At 38.0% G+C, this 22,777-nt stretch overlaps 1 protein-coding gene and 1 pseudogene across 2 annotated transcripts in view; one reads left to right on the forward strand and one right to left on the reverse strand.

Moving 5' to 3' along the window:
- The window catches only part of Znf407 (zinc finger protein 407), a 355,534-nt gene that overhangs the window by 243,452 nt on the left and 89,305 nt on the right, over positions 1-22,777 (forward strand). The window lies entirely within an intron of this gene.
- LOC105993014 lies at positions 3,117-3,685 on the reverse strand (annotated as a pseudogene). The gene has a single exon (XR_001175430.1). The product of XR_001175430.1 is annotated as a ubiquitin-40S ribosomal protein S27a pseudogene (transcript).

The raw sequence follows: 22,777 nt of genomic DNA on the forward strand, positions 1-22,777 counted from the left end.
CCTCCAGCAGTGTTCTTTCCGTTGAGGAGTGTTTTTGCTATTCGGGGTCTTTTATTGTTCCATATGAATTTTTGGATTGCCTCTTCTATTTCCTACTCAACAAAATTTTGAAATGGACCTTTTCATACCACCTAATGATTCATATTTTTCAGAATGCAGTCTCTCTAATTCGTGTATCCGCTTAACACCCTGGTACAGTGTTAGAGAAACACTTAACACTGCCTGTCCATCTGGACTCCCTCTTTGCTCAGTGACCACGGTTTCCCAGCAGCGCTGAAGCAGGGTGATCCTGGTATTGTGTACTTCTATACCCAGCCATATTTGTGTGTAGCTTTCTGTTACAGTACTGAAGAAGTTTGTTACATTAGCTTATTTTGCTTTTAAATTACAAAGAAAGAAAGGAGGGATGAAAGAGATAGAAAAAGAAAGAAAGGGAAAGAAAGAGTTACAGTAGCACTAAGTTTCTTGATAGGATATTAAACAAAACAAATCTCCAATTGGTGCTATTCATAATTTCATGATTTTTAAAAAATAGATCTTTTAATAAATATAATTTGTTATTATTATGGTATTGTACAGAGAGGTCACTGTTTCATAAGTCGGATAGTGAGTACATTTCTGGTTTGGACAGTGTTGCTCCTTTCTTTCCTTTCCCTGTTTCTCCTCCCATCTCTGCCTACAAGTTGCATAGTTCATTTTCTATAGTTTACTGAATACCATGAGTGCATTTGTCCCCCCTTCCTCCCTCTCTTTCTGTGCTCCCCTTTAGCCCCCCAAAATGACTAAAAAGCAAAACAAACACCAACAACAACACAGTGCAACAACAACAAAAAAAAAACAACACCATGTTTCCAAGTCCTTGAATTTGTTTCCATAAATAGTACTTTAAATGTTCCGAAGAGTTACGCCTTTGTGTTCTTCCCGTAAGGGTTCCTCCTCTAGTTTGTGTGTGAATCCATACAGTCTTGTATAAGTTATCATGTCCAGTTGTGTTTTAAATCTAACTTCCATATATGAGAGAAAATGCACTGTTAGTCTCTCTGAGCTTAACTTTCTTCACTTTTTTTGTTGTTGTTGGTCGTGGGGCCTGAACTCTGGGCCTGGGCGCTGTCCCTCAGCTCTTCAGCTTAAGGTTAGTACCCTACCACTTGAGCCACAGCACCACTTGTGGCTTTTTCTGCTTATGTGGTGCTGAGGACTCGAATCCAGGGCCTCATGCGTGCAAGGCAAGCACTCTACCACTGAGCCACCTTCCCAGCCCTTACTTCACTTCTAACATAATTTATTCTAAATCCATCCATTTCTCTGCAAATGGCATATTATTCTTTCTGATGAATGAGTCAAATTTCAGTTATATGTACCACTTTTTTTTAATTCACTCATCTGTTGTAGGGCATCTGGGTTGTTTCCATAACTTGGCTATTGTGAATAGGTAAGTGCCTTCCATACCATATCCTGACTTGTAATATTCTGGATAGAAGTCCAAGTGTGGTATGTCTGTCTGGGTAATAGGGAGGGTCTATATTTATTTTTTTTAGGACTCTTCAGACACAGAGTGTTTGGAGTGTACAGAGTGATTGTACATAATGTACATTCCACCAATAGTACAATAGGGTTCCTTTTTCCCCATCTCCACCAGCATTTGTTGTTATTTGAATTTTTGATGTTGGCCAATCTGAGATGAGATGGAATCTCGGTGTTGTTTTGGTTTTCATTTCCTGCCTGGCCAGCGTTCTGGCCAGCTGAGCATCCTCTCATGTGTTCATTCACCACTCTTCCTCTGAGAAACCTCTCGGTAGCTCCTTTTCCCATGTATTGATTTTCTTATTAGGTTTTTGGGTAGAGGTTAATTTTTTGATCTCCTTATACATTTCAGGTATTAGAGCTTTATTGAATGTATTGCTGGTGAAAATCTTCTAGTCTGTTGGCTGTCTTTCTAGTTTGGTACCTATGTCCTTTGCTGTGCAGAAATTTTTTATTTTGATGAAATCCCATAAAATAGATCTCAAAGTAGTTAAGTTGTCTAAGGATACTTAACTGGAATATCATAACTCCATATCAAAATCACAACTATTTTCAAGAATGTTCTAGTATGTAGTTCTGTATGTTCTAGAAACCTTAAACATTTGGAGTTGAGCTGTCAGTATGTGAGTACATGTTTTAAATGTCTTAACTTTACAATTTCCATGGTAAATAACTTTCTTATTTCCCATCCCAGACCATGTCTCACATGAAATGGGCCGAAGGAATCTAGTGAGCTAGTTGTTGATGTGAACTTTGTCACCATTGGGAATATGCTGTTTCGAAGCAAGTTCCTTAACCATGTTCTGTCTTTTCTCATCCTCAACGTGACTCACAGGGTTTTAATTTTTTGTACAAGCTGTTCAAATAGAGTCAAGGTGCAGAACTGAAATACAGTTTCCCTTGGTAATTTCTACTAGAATGGACTGAAGATGCTGGAAATTTGTGGACATCCATTCGGTTAAGCATTTTTGATAAGACCACAGGTGCTCCTGTGACTCGGGTTCACCCTCCTCTCCCCCCCTCCCCAGCTACATAGAAGAGTTTTAATGCTTTAATGTTTAATGCGCTTCCAGAAAGAAAGCCTTATCTACTTCTTTCCTGCATGACAGTGTAATTCAGAACCACAGTGAAACCTCTTCATTGCTTTCGGGCACACTGGCACATAGTGACACGGGTACAGAGCAGTGTGGTCACCTCGTCAACAGGCGAAGTTGCAGTCTTATCAGGACCAGCAGTTGAAGCATTAATGAACTGCATTCTGAAGGTTGAAATAGTGGGAAACAAAATTATGAGCTTATCCTGCACGACAACTTCATTGACCAAAATTCTAAGGCAAAAATGGATTGTGCAAAGTTAGAGTGGAGGGAGCCCTGTGATTATATCAAGTAATTGATGGGGCTTTTATGTTTTTACAGACCTTTCACCAATTGTCTAATTCAATAGAATTTATTTATTTTAAAAGTTTACACATCCTTTCTTATTTTGGTCCCTACTAACAGGCAGTTTTATATGATAAACACAGTAGGTATTGATAAATCCTACTGCTAATTCTGCATTAAAGATTACTATTTCAATTGAAGATTCCATGAAGATGAATAGGAGTTTTTCTTTTTTTTTAGATTATGCCTTTTATTAATTCATACACAATCACTTGTCTTCTGGCTTGTTGAAACAGTAAGTGAGACCACGCTTGCCACAGTAATGCCTGTCCACGTGGCGAGCCGTGAAACCCAGCACCACATTCATCTGAAGGGCATTCTCGACGAAGACGGCTAATTTTGCCATTTTCATCCACCGTGTAGTATTTCAGGACAGCCAATTGAAACTTCTTTCTCTTATGCTTATTCTTCTTAGGAGTGGTGGTGTAACACTTCTTCCTTTTCTTAGCACCACCCCGAAGTCTCAATACTAGATGAAGAGTGGACTCCTTTTGGATGTTGTAGTCAGATAAAGTTTGTCCATCTTCCAGCTGCTTACCAGCAAAGATCAGTCTTTGCTGATCAGGTAGCATTCCTTCCTTATCCTGGATCTTGGCCTTTACATTTTCCATAGTATCCGAGGGTTCAACCTTGAGTGTGATGGTTTTCCCCGTAAGGGTTTTAATGAAAATCTGCATCCTGGCGGTGGTCCCACCGCTGATGGTAGATCGGAAAAAGCAGGAGATGTTTTTCAAACTATGAGGGAAACTTAGATATATTGGTTAATTATCTTTGAAATTAGTTCAAACTAAAGTATTATATATTATTATGCTTTCACAATTTCATTCATTTATGTTTGTAATAGGTAAAATGACTACTGTGTAAGTTTTCTTTATTTCTTTAGCTTTTCTAAAGTCATTTTAAACTGACGTAATGGCTGCAGAATAAAAAGTCTCTTCAGTCCTTCATCTAACTTCGCCAAATGTTAGCAACGTACAAGCATAGGAAAACTTCAGAGGCCAAAGAAATTAACATTCATATCATACTGTTGTACTTCACTGTGTTCTCTGTTCAGAGCCTGTCAGTTTTTTCATTCACATCCTTTTCTTTTTCAGGGTTTAGCCTAGGGGTCAGCACTCCCTGTGTTTGTTATATCTTCGTAGTCTTCTGCTCATGAAAGCCTTTTGGTCTTGTATAATCTGGACACTTCTAGAGAGCTTTGGTGTGAGGTCTGGATCTGCAGATGCCTCTACTAGAAATGGACTCATTTCCATTTTTAAACAATGTATGTCTGTGGGAAAATAAGCTCAAATTCTGCAAATAGACTATTTCTCCTCAAATATTTGCCCATTAACTTTGATATTCATTAGAAGATTTCACCTGAATAAAAACCTGTGTTTTCCAAATGATGACTTAATTTGTTCTCCTTTAAAGAATTAGAATTCTATAGTGTCTTTTCTTTCTCTCTGAAAAGCATATTTGTTCTACTGATTTTTATCAGTATAGATTTATTTGATTCTGTGACTTATAAATCAGAACCATTGTGATTTATTTTCTAACTGAAGATTTAGTTCACTATTAGATTTTTTTTTAGGTGGGATCACATCCTTGGATGTGCCTCTCTCCTCTTGTGAGCATCTTTTTACTTCCTTTACTAGTGTGCTCTGGTACTCTCTTAGACCTAACATGGGCCACTTTTTTAAGGAGCTGGTTTCCTTTTATTTGAGAGTGGCGTATATAAACCAGTACTGTGTGTTCCTGTTGTTTCTCTGTTCCTCCGATTCTATGCCTTCTTAGCAGGAAGACTAGGCATGTGTATGTACACTGATTATTGCTTTCTCACAAATATCCATGGTTTTAAAATCTTTTGTACCACAAACTACAAAAGAGAAATAACCTGAGCTTCAACAGTATTTTAGAAATTAGTGTGTCAAAGACACCATCAAGAAAAAGAAAGGGAAATCTATAACCTGGAGAGAATGCTTCCCTTATCTGGAAAGCCATTTTCCAGAGAAGCCTTCACATGTCTAATAAGCTCACAGAAGTATGTCCATTGTTGTTCACTGGGAAGATGAAAATCAGATCCAGGTGAAACACTGCATCTAAGTTGCTTATTCTTTGGGGCAGTTATAAATAGGGCTGCTATATATATTCATATACAGGGTTGGTTTTTTTTTTTCGTAAAGAGAAGATATCTAGAAACAAGAAGCTTGTATTATATGGTTTGTGCATATTTAACTTTTTAAGAGCACTGCCAAATTATTTTGCAAAGTGGCTTTACATTTTTTTTCTACCTATAACATCAGTCTTTTTTACTCAGCATCTTTATTTACACTTCTTATTACCAATATTTCAATCCATTCTTTTGAGTGTTCCATGGTGTCCTAACCTTTTAATTTTTCTTCTTATTCATCACTAATTATTATGATTTGGATGGGAATTGTTCCCCAAGAAGGCTCATCTGTCCAGTGCTTGGTCCACAGTGGGTGCATCTAATCCTTGAGTGGTAATTAGACCCTGACACTTGTCACTTCATCGGGGGTCAGTCCGTTGATTTCTTAGTGAATGGGCTATTAGGAGAGGTCTTACTGGAAGGTGATCACGGATAGCGTGTTTTGGAAAGAACTCCCTAGCGCTGTTCTCTTTCTGACTTTCTGCTTAGTTGAAAGCTCTGCCATCCCACCATCAGGCTGGATGAGTGGCCCAGTGGTGAGGCCAGGAGTCCTCTGAAACCATGAAGAGAAATGAATCTTTCCTCCTTTTAAATGGTTTCTCTCAAATCAACAGTGACAAAAGTCTGACCAATGTACTGACGATGGTGAGCGTCAATTCAGATGTGACTTGAAGTGCTTTGCTCCCTTTTCCCTTGGAAATAAGTTCATAGTATTTTTTTTAATGTTTTGACATGAGACCTTTGTCAGAAATACAGTGAGAAAATATTTTCTCTTGTCCTTTTTCACTCAACAGTGTCTTTCACAGGCAAAAGTCTATAATATTCTTCCAATTACTGATTTTTTTTTCCTTTCTGGGTGCCAGTGGCTCACGTTTACAATCCTAGCTACTAATGATCTTTGGATCATAGTTTGAAGCCAGCCCAGGCAGGAAAGTGTGAGATTCTTATCTCCAATGAACCAAAAAAATACCAGATATAGAGAATTTTTTATGGCCTTTGATACAGTAGTTAAAATACTGATAAAAAATACTCTTTTTTCTAGAAACCTTTTGCTTTTACATATACCATTTATTTGTGTGATTCATTTTGAGTTATATTTTGTATAATGTTTGATATCTAAGCCGAAATTCTCTTTTCTGCATAAAGGTGTCATTTGTTAAAAGCACTATGTTTCCTCTTTTGAATAGTCTTCGCACTTCTGTTGAAAGAAAGTCAGCAGTATTTCTTTGGGTCAGTTTCTTTGCTCTATATTAGCATCACAATTTTTAAAAATTAAGTGTACATGAGTTTTAAATTTTACCCTTAAAATGTCATGGTTGAATACTTGTATTTTCCTTCAATGTTATTCCTCCTCTTCAGTATTCTGTTATCTAATTTAAACTCATCAAGAATGTCAGATTTGTCACTGTCTTTTTTTCTTCTCTTGAATGACTTGCTTACTGAGCTTACTATGCTATTCAAAAAATCTTATGGACAAATGATATGTGAGATATGTATGAGAATATAATGTACCTAGTAACTTGCTCTCTGCTACCCTTTTATACTATTGAATAAGAAGCTATTTTCATTGTTTATGATGTAATTCCTTTCGGGTCAGTTTTGGCAGCATAATTAATACTTACCTAAGTCATGTTTCTTATTGATTAACCAGTCAAAAGTCGTTAAATACTTCTGAAAAAATGCTGTTGTGCAATTCCACTATTGTGTGACCATCACAGAGTGTGGTTACACAAACTAAAATACTGTAGCCTTCTACATTACTACCTACCTAGACTACATGCTGCATCTACATCATTATATCTATTATAACATATTTCTCCTATATGATGAATGAAATAGCATGATATTAAATCAGTCATAAAAGCTTTCAATCAAGAGATTATTTTAGCATGTATATAAATGGAATCACACTGTAGTTGTCTGCTGTAATGAGCTTATTTCATTTAACAGTGTGCCTAAGCCTGGTCTTTGTCAAGACCTGTTTCTGAGTTTCTTTCCTTTTAGGGTGAAATGTATCACAGTTCACAATAACTATAAATACCAAAGGCAATCACTTCAATCTTTTCTCTTATTTTCTATACATACCTGTATTAGAAGATTCTTAAATAAGTATCTTGGGTGGTAAGGATGGCTTTCTGATAGTGCTCAGATGGGTGAAGGTGAAAAGGCTAAACATTCAATACAGCACTTATACAAATAACAAACCAAAAAGAAATTATATGGCATATATTTATAAGCACCTGAAGCATATAAATCATTAGAATAATTTTTAAAAATTAACTTATTGTTGAAAAGTAAGAACAATATTTGAACTTACAAACTTGCTTACTTTATTTTCTTTTTTTTCCAAAGTAATGATAAAAACACTTAGAGATATATTCTTTTAATAGATGATAATCCATCATTGTAAAGTAGTCTGTTGAATCACATAATAGCTTTTACTGCAGCAGAAGAAAGCGTAGGCCCCAACTTGATAAAACAGTATTTTTGATGGCTGGTCTAGATCCATCTTAACAAGCTCTGCTCAGACATGTTCGCTCTCGTCACAGCTATTAGTGCCATTTGTTGAGTAGCGTGTCAGAGTGATTGGCAGGAAGTCATTCTCTCTTCTTGTAAGAAATCATAATTTTAGTGCATGCTTAAAATAAAAACCTGGCATAAGTGATTTCCTGTTTATAAAAGAAAAGGGCAAGTCTTTTTTGCAAGGGGCATAGATTAATTTAATCACATTGCATGAAATATAAATTATTTTTGAAAAGGAACTCTTTTGGGGAACCAAGTTCCAGGATTTGCTTTACATTCCTAGTCTGGTTTCACTACATCAGAGTGAAATACAGTGCAGGTTTCCTTTCAGATGTTAGCCAGGGACCAATCTGGATTTCTTTTGTCTTAAAGAGAATCCATGTCTTAAATAATGAAATAGCCTTTTGCATTTAAGTTGCGATCAGTCTCAGTGAAAATGATTGAAACAACTCAATAAATTAAATTTGTGAAAAACATACCTGGCATCTATTATGGGCTTTTCATGTATTTAATTAATAAAATATATAATTGAAATTACTCTGTCTTCTGTCTTCTAATTAGTGATGTAAATAGGTGCTGCTCATGATAGATAAGGGTCAAGATTCCGTGTTAACATAGGTCCCCTGGATTGTTGACATACTGTGCATATTCATGTACATCCACATTATTCTTTTGCTAGTTTATCCTTCATATTTTCTTGATCTGAAACAACACTCCAGACTCATAACATCTCCCAATTAAGTAGTTAAATTCCATACTTTAACATTTGTGTGTATGTGCGTGCACGCATGCCGGTCCTGAGGCTTGAACCCAGGGCCTTGAGGGTATTTTGCACCAAGCTAGTACTATACCACCTGAACCACAATTCCACTTCTGATGTTACAGGAGTTTGCAGGTAAGAGTCTCATGGACTTTACTGCCTGGTCTGGCTTCAAACCATGATCCTCACTTCTCAGCCTCCTGAGTAGCTAGGATTACAGGCCTGAGACATCAGAGCCCAGCTGACATTCTTTATTTAAGTAAATATTTATTAAATATGTTACATTTTTGTAAAACACATAGTCAACATTGATCTAAGGTACTTCTTGGTGCGTTTTTGAGTTTTTCGTTTGGTTTTGGTTTGTATGCTTTTTTTTAATGACATCACTAGGGCTTAAACTTAGGGTGTGAGTGCTGTCCCTTAGCTTTCCTGCTCATGGCTGTGGTTGGAGGCTTTAGCCACGGCTTCACTTCCAGCTTCTTGGTGGTTATTAAGCTAAGATACTCAGAGACTTTGGTACCTAGGGTGTCTGGCTTTGTAGCATGGTCCTCAGAGCTCAGTCTCCTGCGTAGCTAGAATTAGGGAGTGAACCAACAGCTGCAGCCTCTGGCTTTTTCTTGGTGTCTTCAGGATAAACTATTGATAAAAATTAGGATTTTTTTTAACTTCCTTTAGATTCAGACAGCAAATTTGCCCCTTAATTCTGGGATCAGATAGAGTAGGTTTCCCTGTGGAAACTCTTGTGCACATTTAATTTCAATCAAGTTCTTTTGATATGAGGGCTCTTGCTATTTAAATGGACCTTGGAAATCCTGTTTGCTACAGGGATGGAACTGCAGCTATAATATGTACAACTTGAGGGTAAATGAAGATGACTAATCGTAAGTGCAAGAAGGCAAGTTGAAGAGTGCCTTGATTTTGTAAGAATTGAGTAATCAGAGCTCGGGGCAAAGCAGATGGGTTCCAGGACGTGAGAACTCACAAGTGCTTGTAGCATCAGTAGCTTGTGCATGAGGAGTTCTAAACCACATTCAGTGAAATGCTGAAAAAGGCAGAGGAATGAAACAGGACTGTTCTTTTACTGAGGCTGAGTAAGACTTAGCATGTTTTATATTTTACTTTACTGTTCACTAGTATAGCACCTTCATCCATATTTCTAGCTTCTCTACCTGCATGTAATGAGGAAAGAGAAACTTGTGTATATATACACTCAAGCTAGTGAAGAGAGAATGTTTAAAATAATTTTAAAATTACCTGCATATGTCTGTATAATTTATATTCTCTTTGGGAGGTTGGGTGAAGGAGTTTGAATTCACATCAGCTTGTGAGCGCAGTGCATGCTGATCAAGGTCACTCCTTCACTTCCTGTCTCTCCCCGCCCCACCTTTTCAAGTTACCCAACTTGATTCTCACTTGTCTGCATTGAATAGTGGGCAGCCATAGTGCACACACTGCTCATCAACAAGGAGAATGAGGCAGGAGCATCCCAGGTTCAACACTAGCTTTTCTGTGATGAATGCTTTTAGATTATGAATCCTTTAAAAATTCTTATCATTATAGTCATCAGCAGCATTATTTTATTTTTATTACTATTATTGTTGCCACTACTGGGGCTTGAACACATGGTGTTTTGCTAGCTCTGACTTACTTGTTCAAGGCGCTCTATCACTTAAACAGTACTTCCAGCTCAGATTATGAATCTTTTTCCATCAAGGAGAACTCAACCCTTAAAGTGAGTTTGACTTCAGATAAAATTCTATTATAATTTTAAATATATTTTCTTTTTTTATATTTTCTTTTTTTAACTCTCATTTTTCTGGCTAAGGAAGTGTGTTTTATGATATTTTATGTTCAATTTCAACATACCAAATCTGTAATGTCTTTCTTGCATTAACAAAGATGTTTCAAATCCAGGGCAATACATTTTTTATTACTTATGACAGGATCAGTTTGGGTATGTACATCTTCTAGGCATTAAGATGTCAAGGAACTCAACTATTATATTAATATGCATAGTCATTTTCACTTGAGTGTAGGAAACAATCTTATTGTGGTAGTACAGACTAAGTTCAATATTTGGCTCAAAGTTTTTAAGCTAAAACTAGAATGAGGCATGTTGACATTTTAGCTTTATTCCTGTATGCTCAGGTTGATGAGCAATTTGCCTCTACACAGGTCCAGTAGTGAAGAAGAAAAAAGACTCTCCTCCCTACTATTTCTGTCTTCTGAGAAGGTGTTCTATTGTGTTGCATTTCCTTAATTGTATGCATAGTTCTTTATATATCTAAGCCATCTACAGATAGGATCCTGTCTTTGATGTGAGTATTTCACTCCTTCATATCATACAATTCTAGAAAATTGGATACTAACATCCCAGTGATACAAGGTTTATCCTGTGGAATCTAAGCTCCCTGCACTATTTCCTAAATGTTAATTCATAATACTTTTGTTGTATCTGGTGATGAGATAAAAGTGACTTAATTTTTAAGCTTTCTTAGTTTAGAAAGTTTCGTAAATTTCTCTGGGTTCAGGAAACTTATATTCTGTTTCTTTAGTTCGTACATTGCAGATACACAACAAACCTTCTGAGGCAACTCTAAGTCCAGTTTCTTTGAGAACTGGTAATTGCTCTGATGTTGAGGCCTTCTGATGGTCATCCAAACCTTTTGAATGGGCTCTTTTGTTCCACGATTCCTATGTCGACTGATGAAGCTCAGTGTGTGCTCACAGACACCATCCGGTAGTGTCTGCTCCACCACCCCGTCAGGCATGGCCCCTGCCCTGGCAGTGAGTAGGCACTAGTTTACACGAATACCCATTCTCTGTGTGAGATCTATAAGAAGAAACTCTGCGCTGTGTTTTTTTGGAGGTTCTTCTGGAAATGATCTGTGAGGAGCATCAGCGGAGACTTTTCATAACCTTCTTGTTTCTATTCCTGAATCGGAGACAAAGCTAGAAAGTTGCGTTGACCTGATTCCACCTTGTTAGAAATAATCGACCACATTATATAGGACAACTGTCGATGAGCACACACTTCTTTCCAAGTATTAACATGTTTTTAAGAGTCTTATTTAACTTCATGAATATACCCCCTCCCCCCGCCCTGCTACTACTAATCCTAACTTAATGGTGGGAGGGAGGGGGGAGTGAGACAAAGTAACTGACCTGAACTCTTAAGACTAGTAATTAGTCCAGTGTAACATTATTATGCCACTACTTTATGACAGATGTTATATGTGATTCTTGGACCAAATGTCACTATCTCTAAAGTGTTTTATCAATTAAGGTTCAGTCACAGAAACAGAAACACTTTAAGTGGCATGGACTAAGGGATGTATTATAGGAATTAGATCTTTGATAATTATGAGAATTAAAACTTTAAAAGTGGTCCTAATGGAATAAATGCAGTTTATGTATGACGCTTCACTTTAAATTTAGAAGTTTTATATCTACCATATTTTATGCATACCACATCCTGTATTTTCTTGACAAATTACATTTTTTAATGTAACAGGAAGGTAGTTAAATCAGATTATTTCAATATTAATTTAACATTGTTTGATTAGGTAACTGAATTTGAATCAGTCATTGGTATTTAACATGTAAAGTGGTGGCATGTAAGATGGGTGCCAGTGGCACCCATCTATAATCCCAGCTACCCAGGAGGCTGAGATCTGAAGATTGCAGTTCAAACCCAGCCCAGGCAGGAAAGTCTGTGAGACTCTTATCTTCACTATACTACTGTAAAAGCTGGAAGTGAAGCTATGCTTCAAGTAGTATAAGTGCTACCCTTGAGCCAGAGGAGCTCAGAGACAGCTCTTAGGCCCTGAGTCCAAGTCCCAGGCTCCTCACCCAAAAAAGAGAGAGAGAGAGAGAGAGAAGTGGTGTCATTGGAAGACTGGGAGCACTGTACTGTGGATTATCGATGGTGCGCAGATTTTGTCATTGTCTGCATAGTATTTGTACTCAGAGCTTTTGCAGTTCTATTTCCTGAGTAGCCAGTTGTTTTAATTTGCTCCTTCTTTTTCACCCGTTCCTGTTGTGCCTGTGTGTTTATCAGTGGACCACATAAAATTCAAAATTCTTACCATTCTTCTTTTGCTTCTCTTAACATTTTTAACCTTATTTATCACATATATTCAGTCCTAATAGGTTAGTGTAGTTCAATTTTTCTATACATCTATCCTCTGAGGTATAAAGTGTGTGTGTGTGTGTGTGTGTGTGTGTGTGTGTGTGTGTTAGGCCACAGTGCTTATCTGGTTTTTTTTTTTTAATCATATGCTGGTTAAAAATCTAAACTTAGATTTGGGTGAATTTCCAGTTACTATATATTATAATGATTCTGCCACCTTTTAATTTACTCTGACTGCACTATTAACCTTTCATAATTAAGATGGTCTGTCTGTTTGACACATAGTATGCTCTTTTTAGTTCTTTTTTTTTTAACCTCTAACCATTTCTTTTAAAATGTCCCTCGTTTACTCTTGGTCTCCTGCAAATGCTAAATACTGTCCCATTTATCCTTAGTAACCATGCTGAATTTTTCTGTCCTTTTTAATATTTAGGTTTTATTGGATGAATGTACATTGCCCCTTCTCTAACTGTGTCTTAAATAATTGTCACTTACGGGAATTAAGAGCTACAAAGAAAGGAAAATGCTGACCCATAGACTGAGCAGAGGGAGAAAACGTTCCCACTGGGTCCAATTTCCTCAGAAAGACCATCAGGATGGTGAGTAGGGTCTGAAATTATAGTCTGAGTGACCTCTAGAAAATGATCAGTTCACAAAAGAACTTCCTTATGTTTGCACCAAGAAAATAGGGGTGGGGAGTGGCCACCCCACCAGTGACTGACAGCTCTCTGTGTCCTTGGCGAGGTTATCAAATCCAGGAAGAGGGAATAAGAGTTAGAGCAGCGAGTGCTCGTTGACAGCAGGTAGACATGCTCCAGCTCCGTGCACAGGCCATGTGCCTCGCTGCTTTCATCCTGAAGGGGCTTTCCATTCTGAAGGAACATGTTCACTCATATATGCTCCTATTACTACTTTTGAGCATAATTCCAGCTACATGGTTACATGTAATACAGATTTATTCATCTCAACATGTGTATCAGTACCATCCATTAGACTTTCACTTTCCGCTTGCCTTTTACATTGTTTTTCATTCTGTAATCTGGACTCTGGAGAGTAAATTATTGAAATGTTGGAAATGAAGCATGAAAAAGTTTATATTAATTATTTCAGATATTTACATATTGGCAGACTATCGCTATATTTTCTTTTTAGCAACAGTACATAACAAGTAGATTGCTTTATGTATGATGAGGTTTAGTATCTCAATAATACTTTGACATCAGAAGACCAATATGGAATGATTTTTAAAATTAGTTGTATTTTCAGATCTTATATCAACCATAGACACTAAATAAATGATATGTGAAGAAGTAAAGCAAAGAAAATAATTAATGAAGTAGACATTCTTTTAGAACAGCTTCTCATGAATTGCCTTTCTCATTTTAAACTTTTACATAATAAAAGGAGACATAAGTAATGGACAGCTGCAAAAGACTTGAATAACAACCAGAAAACGGAAAAATGAAGTTTCCCAGTCATTTAGGAGAGAGCATTTGCAGCACAGAAGACAGATACAGAGGTAATATATTTTCCCACAGATCAGTATTTCTAATATACAGAAACCTCTCTTAAACTGATCTTTGTAAAATCTGAATAGGCATTTAAAAACGTGATCACAAGAAGGTTGTAGAAAGGTGAACCTTATTAGTGAACACTGCAGCAAGTCAGTGAGATGCCCATTTCCTTTCATGGATCTGAATGGGCCAGATCTCGTCCCCTCCCTCCTCACCCCTTCCCCATCTGTACATAGCACATTTATGTACCTTTATTTATATTGATGCATTGATTAGTTGATTTCTGGTGACAGCCTGTGCTGTTAAAGCTTTATTGGAAAGAAAGCCAGACTTAAAAAAAAAAGTAAATATATTTTAAAAAGTAAATAAAACTGAAACCTATAATTGTTCTTTATTTGTAGGGGATTATGTCACATTTTCATTCATGAATATACATTGTGTTAGGCTTACTAGATTTACCTATTCGTATTTAAATCCTTTGTCTCAGCATCTCCACTTTTTCGTATCGGGTTTACAGATTGTAAGTACCAGGCTCAAAGGGTACTGCGACGTGAGTTATTGTACCAGGTCAGCTGCAGGTGCTGTACCTGCTATGTCCCCAAATAGAGGGCCAGTTGTGGTGACTTCGCCTGTAGTCCCGGCTACTTGGGAGACAGGCAAAGAGGATAGCCCTTTGAGCCCAGTCGGGGCAAAAGCCCAAGAGCCATGTGACCATGTCAGACCTCTTGGAACTTGTTGCGGGAAGAATGGCAGAGGTTACACAAGAGCTGAGAAAGGAGTTCGTAATGACAGCAGTCAGCCTGCTTGAAGCAAGGGCTCTTAGGAAAAAGTCTGGAGGCTGTCAGAGCACGATGGGGTGGAGTGAGAAGGAGACGTGGCTGAGACCAGAAGCGGGGCTAGGCACAGGTGCGGGCCCAGCATTCTAGGCAGGAGGGGCTGGAAGGAGAGACAGACCCCAGAAGTTAAAGAAAGTCAAATGGGATTTTTATTAAATCAATCAGAAAACTCATGGAAGTTGTTAACATGGGAGAGGCATGGTAGGGTCTGTGCCACTCACTAGCTTGTGCCCTGTTCAAATGTCTGGAATCACGCATCAATCTTCCTTTATGAGACTTTGTGAGAGGATGCTCTGCTACTGGATGAGGCCCCCGTGCACTTTCCAGGGGTTCCCCACCCCGCAGCAGGGGTATCTCCAGTCTTCGTCCCTCCTTTGCCTTTTAGCCCGGGTGCAAGAAGTGTGCACATGAAATGTAGTTGCTTTCTTTCAAAATGTTGGCACCAGCCTTCAGCTGCTCAGCTCAGGGCCGCATGAGCCCAGCCCTGTTGTGGGGCTGGTCAGGAGCGCGGGAGACCGCCTGGCACTCCATGGTACAGCCCTTTCTCTTGCTCACTGTGTGAGTGCAGGCTTTGCGTTTGGAGGAGTTTCTTCCTTTTGCTTTTCTCAAGCCTTGCCTGTGATGTCTGTGATGTGTACAGGCCTTTCGCTAATCCCTCCGAGCTTCCTGATCTCAGTGCTGACTTCCTTCTGAGATTGTCAGCTTATCTTCCTTGCCTGACACCTGTACCACACACAGCCCAGCCCCGGTGTTCTCCCTTGTCCCTTGCTCATATACGAGGTACTCTAGAGATCGCTAAGGAAATATTTGGTTATTCCAAGGACAAACGGGTTATAAGTAAGTCTCTCAGAGTGGCACTAAGTGCGTTAACCAGGGAAGTTCTTTCTTCTTTAAGTAGTAAATGAAGTTGGTAAGGCGGTTTCCTTTTGGTAATTTCCTGTTGCACAGACTGTGCCTGAAAATGTCAATGTAGAGCCACGTCCAAGATGCTTGTACTGGGGGAAACATCTGGTGGGAAAGCGTCCCCAGCTTTGGTGGCTGTGACTGTCACTGGTTGTCAGTATTTCTGCAGAGAGCAGACGAAGGTATTTTCATGCCCGGGTCGTTTCCACCTCCGCACTCATTCTCCTCACCGTCCGCGGTCTCTGCAGGATGAGCGGGAGCGTGTCAGGCACCAGAGAGCCGAAGAGCACTGCCGTTGGGATGCAAGGCCACGCACACCGCCCGGCCCTCTTTCCCAGGAAGCTGGAGGGCGTGTGACCTTGCAGACCTGTGGGTGCTCTTCTTGCACACTGCAGAGAAGGGGCAGAGGATGAGTTTCGTGTTTCTCTGAGTCTTGTTTGTACATAGATCATTCCCACAACGTGGAAAGCTTTTCCTTACCCAGAGAGCCTCACAGAGCTGCTTGTGTCCAGAGGCAAATTCTAAGCATCGCAACTATGTTTAGAAGCTTTTCAGAATCTTGGGTGGCTTAGCAAAATTTCATATTTTTCTCTCTTTTTCTTCAACTGACATTTTTGTGGCAAGAATGAGGGGCTAGGAGATAACCTCCCTAGCAGATGGATCGGGAGCATAGGAGGACGCCACGCAAGCTTGATTTAAAGCAGAAAGACAAGACTTGTCTTCCTTTGATCAGCTTCAAAAATAAAAGCCTTTTTACCTGGGCTATTCTGAAGTTTAAAATCTAAAATATGTTGGTCATGTTAGACACATGCATTTGAGAGGCCAGCTGGTGTTTTAGTCCATAGAAGACTGGTCCACAGGGCCACTCATAGCCATGTTTGCCCTCCTTTATGGGAGGAGGAAGACTTTTACGTGGAAGGGCGGGGAAGGGATTTTGAGTTAAATTCTTTGGATCCATTGGAGTTTTAGTGAAAATGAACCACTGCTATGAAAGGCAAAAAACCCAAATATTCACCATGACAGAGCTAGAATACAGGTCTTAATGCGCAGTTTGTTAGGATGCAGCCAGTCTCTTGCTGATGTAACATCAGTTTGGGACCGGTATCCCAGAACTCAGAAGAGGTAGAATCTGGGGGTAGTATGTGGCTATAGTTAGGAGTTACTATTAGAACTTTTACAATGGGATGCTGGATAGCTTAGGTCTCATCTGGAAGAGTGTGGATTAATAATAGCTGAAAGGTAGAATGCTATAATGGAATAAATAGTTCTTCCCCTTCTAATAGATTAGCATGTTACATAAAGTTCAAAAGTGGATTATATATAATCCATATAATTATGCAAGAGGAGTCTGTCTACAGACAGAAATGTGTATAACATTTAGTCTTTTTATTAGTGCTGTTTGATATTCATACTCCTCCAAAGACACCCACTCAAATATAATAGCTATTGTGATCTTTTTTTTAATCGGAAATAGGATCTGTTGATTATTTTTTTTAATTTAAAAAGTCTGTTAATCTACATTGATTTCTAATTTGTTCTGGATTCCTTAGCTAAGAAATATAGTTCATCACAGGCGGTTCTATTACCTGACAGCAGTTGATAAAGCGTCCATGCACCAAGTGTCAGAAAAGGTTAATATTTATTGATTTTTATGGTGCTACAACCAATGTAGTTTTGCCATCAAAGATGTATGGCCACTAGCAATGGAATTGTAAAACTGCAGGGTGCACACCAGATTTTATTTAACCTATGCCAGTATTCTAGAATTTTTTTTAAATGACAAGTGCTTAACTTAATACATAAAGCTGTGAGTGTGTGTCTATGCTGAACCTCTGACTTAAATTTAATATTTTCATAGGAAACACAAGGACAGCACTAGAAAACTAAAATCTTTGCTTCAAATACAGCACTCGCATTTAGCCTTTTCTTCTACTTTAACTCTATGCTATTGATCCAAAAAGATTCCCAAGCCAATGATTGCTGAAATTATGAGCACTCAGGGAATTGCATTGGCAATAAAAAAAAAAGTATATAATTAGCAAAGGGAGGATTCCCCTTTTAAAAAAGGGTTTAAAGAAACAGTTTGTACAAAGAGAAAAACAAAAATCTTCCCAGTTAGAATCCTGAGTTCATTCTTTGATTGAAGATTGGAGTGCACACTGGTTTTGTCCTTTTTCATTGCTCTTCACCTGCCTTTCACCTGGCATAAATGTAGTTCCCGGTTTATCCCTAATGTCAGCGGCCAGGAGCCCTTCATATGTGTTTCCTTTCTTTAATATGTCTAGGATACGTATTCCTAAGTAAGCTGCTTAATGCATCCAGTAATTAATGAATGAAATAAGGTAATTTGTTAATTACTTTTCTATTCTAGAGCATATTAAAATTTGTTTCTTGTTAAATCCTAGGATTTAGGTGTGGATTAAAGCAAAACACTATCTGTATTTGATATTTTAATGAACTTGGTAATGCTTAAAAAAATACACAGAGCCTGTTTGACTCACATAATAGGTAACAGTGTCCTTAAATGTTGTAGATTGTCTCTTGTCTACATCCAGTTTTTTCAAATGATGTTTAATCCAATAATCTTTGCTGTTTTTGTGTTTTTAATGTCCCACAGGGAGCTTACCCATTTCATTGTTCTGATTTAGAGAAAAGAGTTTTTCTTTTCAAAGGACATTTTATGTTGCCTGGAGAACTACTCTCATAGACAGCTGAAATACCATCTTAATATATAGCAATTAAAATTCTAAAACTGAAAAAAATTTAGAAGCTTTATGAAAAATTCCTAAAGTTTGAAATCTTTTGATAAAGCTTAAAAATTCCATATTCATTTTTCCTAAATTTTAACTGTTGTCTGATTTTCTTCCTAAATCTCAGTGTCTGAAGAGTCTTAATTCTTTACATAGCCATTTTTCTAGATCCACTTTAATGATTATTTCATTGATTCTATCCCTTTCCTTCTTCTTAACCAAGCACAATCTCATGTTAATAGCCTAGTAATTATAGTCTTTCTTTATAACACTGCTGTTTCCTTTCCAGAGCAGCTTGGTGTGGCAGTGCTCTAACCCCAGGGCCCTGGCTCATGCTAGTCCCTCCCCCTAGCCCTTCAGATGACAGCTAGCTGACAGGCTTCCTCGGCACCCCAGTTCATTTCTAAAATTACATCGTGCTGCCGTGGTCGTGCACCCACATCTGAGCACCTCACCTCAAAATTCCTCATTACCTGAGGCATTGGCTGATGTGTAAAGATGGTTTTATGAGATTAATAATTAATTTATCATATTTTAAGCATTGCTATCTTGTAGTGTACAGAAGAAAAGCAATGAATTTCATATCTAAGAAAACCAGAGTACAAAGCACAGTAAAATACAAATAGGGAAGAAAAGTTCAAGACCATGTATACTAATTCAGGAGACTGTTTTGAGTCTCTGAACCACAGTATGACTGAATATGGAATTTTCAAGCTTCTCAAAACAAGAGTTTTCTATTAGAATCAGAGAAGCAATAACTTCTCTGCCCTACCCTGGGGAAACTAAACAACCCCCCTGAAGCACCTGTTTCTGTACACGTTTGATTTGATTTTTAGCAGTTGAGTTCATTCTCTTGAAAGATATACTTTTAAAGGACACACTTTACTTTGAGAAAATATTTAACGCCATTTTAAATTGCTTCTTAAGCTTTTATTGTATATTTTCATTTAAAATAAAACATATGCTCTAAATTACAATGAAAATTTTAGTGCCTATCTTGCCGATTTTATATTGCCTTTCTTGTTTTGCTTTCCTTTTTTTGGTTGAAATTGAAAGACTGGTCATGATTTTAATGATTGGATTTTTTATTAGAAGTTAAGTACAAGAAACTAAGCATCAATGTACCACATAAAAACCATTTTAATTATAAAACATAATAGCAAAAAGTCCTAAGAAATAATGACAAGGCTATGATAATTTACATGCTTTAATTTTGAAAAATCCATCCATGTTGCTGTCTTTGGAAAATGAGCTTTTCAATACAGCTTAATGACTACTTTTGAAGTGAGTTAAAAAATATGAAGTGGAGGCATTTTGGTTATCGTTATAATAGTTTTCAAATAAGACTGTATTTAAAAATGTGCTTTTGTTACAGTGCTTGAAGTGAGGTCAGTAGTCTCTGGAGATTGCCTAGTCCATGTGACTAGTGGAGGCATCTCTGTGAAAGAGCCTGGAGATGGCCCTGTCTTGTCCCAGCCCCATGTCCCATATTACCATGCTGAGTGCATTCACTGAGCTAACAGTCTTTCCTTGTGTTTTCTCCCGTAGTTTTTTTTTTTTTTTTCAATGTGGTCTTGGGGGGAAAAAAGCAGTGTGCGGCTCTTAGGGACAAGGGGCTTTCTTCTGTGTAATTCACCTCCCTCCCCTTTTTCCAGTGAATAATGCTACATAATTTTAGCTGAAATCATTACTGGTTTTATGTGGCCTGAGAGAATTGAAAATATCATTAGGAAAAAGGGTCCAAGTAAATGTTTTCCATGCCAGCTCCAGCTATTTCCTGAACTGCAGCTTATTCAGGAACTTCAAAGTAGCACTTTTGGTATGAGCATAAGGCCCTCTTCAATAGGGTGTGATATGAAACAGCTCTACGTAAGTTTAAAAATAGATCTGAGAAATTTTCAGATAGAAAATTAATGGGAACTCCTCTTAGACTGCAGTGGCAAGACCCATGTTCGGGCAGGATGTCTGCCCGCCAGGAAGCATACATAGCCCCCGCCCTTCTCCCTCTCTTCTCTGAGGAGAGTGTATCTAGCTGGTAGAGCAGGCGCCAGGGCTGCCTCTTGTCAGCAGAGCCCGCATTGGGTCAGCCCTGCTCCACCACGAAGGGAATCCCAGTACACAGGAAGAGCCCTTGCCGCTGCTGGGAGCTGGCATCTTCGCGATCAAGCATTGTTCCCCGCCTCCCTCTTTCAAGTAATAGGCTCTTTGCCCTGCCTTTTGTTTTTGATTCCTCTCCTTTTCTCCAGTTCTTCTTTGGCCTCTCACCCCCTCTCCCATTTATTGTCTTCCTTACAAGAGCACAGAAAAGTGTGGTAAATTCACACCGACAAAGCCAGGGTTCAAAGAGAGAAAGTCTTCCGAGGTACAATAATTAAGTGTAGAGCTAACAGCAGAACCCAGCAGCTTCTCTCCTAGTAGGCAGTGGACTGAGAGCCCTGTCAACGTGTGAACTGCAGAGAGCCTTGTAAAGAAAGTTGTTCCTTTCTGTCTTTAAAAAAAAAAAAAGTTAGTGTCTTTTCTGCCGGCTTCTCCTTTCAGCTGTATTACTTTACACATAGAAGACAGAATTCTTTTCCTGATCCTTTGTCCACACAGACTCTCTAATAGGAGCTTTTCTCACTGGTTAGTGTTGTTTTGTTCTACCACTTTGCATATGGTAGAAATCCCATAGCTTAACTGTTACTTTATATAACCTCTTTTTGTTAACACATTCACCTCATGTCACCTTCATTACTCAGTTTGTTTATGAAACATTATGTTCCAGATTGCTGGGTTTAGCTAACTTTCTCCCCTGCTCTCCTCTCTCTTAACAAGGCTGTGAATCTGGAAGCATCATTTTTGAAGATTCAGTTCTGTTGAAATTATTACTGTACTTACAACTTGTAATATAGTAAACACTGAATTCTCAATAATGCCAAATTAATTTATTCTTTTAGAGATCATTCTGAAATGCTTCATTTGTATTTTTGACAATTATATTTTATAAGAAAAGCAGCAAAACACATGATTCTCTTTACTTATATTTATAAATTATCAGTCCTGAAGAAGTTCCTGTTTGAGGAAAAATGTCTGAGAGAATTACATTTCAGGTTTTAAGGGGTCTGAATATCAATTAAATTCATATGTTTCAAACTTGCGTAAGATAGCCATATACAAATGTAGATAACTAGATGGAAGTTAGAGAAAGCAACAACTAGATTATCTAGCCTTAAAATATGATTCAAATTAGTATAAAAATGTAAAACCAGAAATAGAGAAGTTATAATTTAAGGTGTTTTTTATGAGGCTCCATTTCCGTATACAAATTAGAAAACATAGTAGCATAGAAAATAAAAGGGCAGTTGAGAAGTAGAGAAGCAAATGTAAGAGAATCAAGGTTCTGGTTAGTCACACCGTTGGCATTTTAGAACAGACAAGAAAGGAGTAGAAGAAAGTTAAAAGTGTAATTACATAGCTAATAAACAGGGCAAGAAAATGTGAAATTGTGCAGAAGCCCTTTATAATATTTTCATTCAAGCATTTCTGTCTGGCACACATACCTTTGAAATCAAATACTTTAAGTGACCATTGGGTACTTGGAATTGCACGGGTATGTTGGTAAATGAACAGCTCACTGGAAATATATTTTTAATACCAAAAAAAAAAAAGAGAAAAGACTAGAAGTTAGTGAATGTGGAATCCATCCCTGTTGTTCAGTCAGGTTTAAGAGACCTTCTTACCTTCTCTGTTCTTAAATTCTCTTAAAATAATGTAAAATAAGAGAACTAGGTTTTACAGGCAAATTTTCTCATTCTTCCCTGGTATAATATACCATAATCTGTGAAAATAGAAGTAATAGATGTCAGCCCTAATCCCTGGCTAACCTTTTTGGTGACCTTTCCTTTATCATCTTGATTGAGATTAGGAAGAATGCATAATCTCTGCCATCAACATACCTGCACTTCCCCACAACTTGCCTCTAGTGACCTTGGGAAAAGGGTGTTGATTTCCAGTTTCTGAAGATCTTAGGTTTACAAGTGAAGAACCAAACCTATGCTGAGGATATAGCTCAGTGGCAGAGTATTTGCCTAGCTTGTGCAAGCCAGTTCCCAGAACCAGAAGATAGAATAGAAATAGAATAGAATAGAAGAGGAGTCAGGGCAGAACAGCATAGCATAGATGAATACATTGATTAACGACAAAACCTGATCTTTTTTTTTTTAAGCAAAGGATTACAGTGACATCCCTGCCATTGAAAAGAGCAC

Source organism: Dipodomys ordii, unplaced genomic scaffold, assembly GCF_000151885.1.
Source record: "Dipodomys ordii isolate 6190 unplaced genomic scaffold, Dord_2.0 Scaffold91, whole genome shotgun sequence".
Classification (NCBI taxonomy): Eukaryota; Metazoa; Chordata; class Mammalia; order Rodentia; family Heteromyidae; genus Dipodomys; species Dipodomys ordii.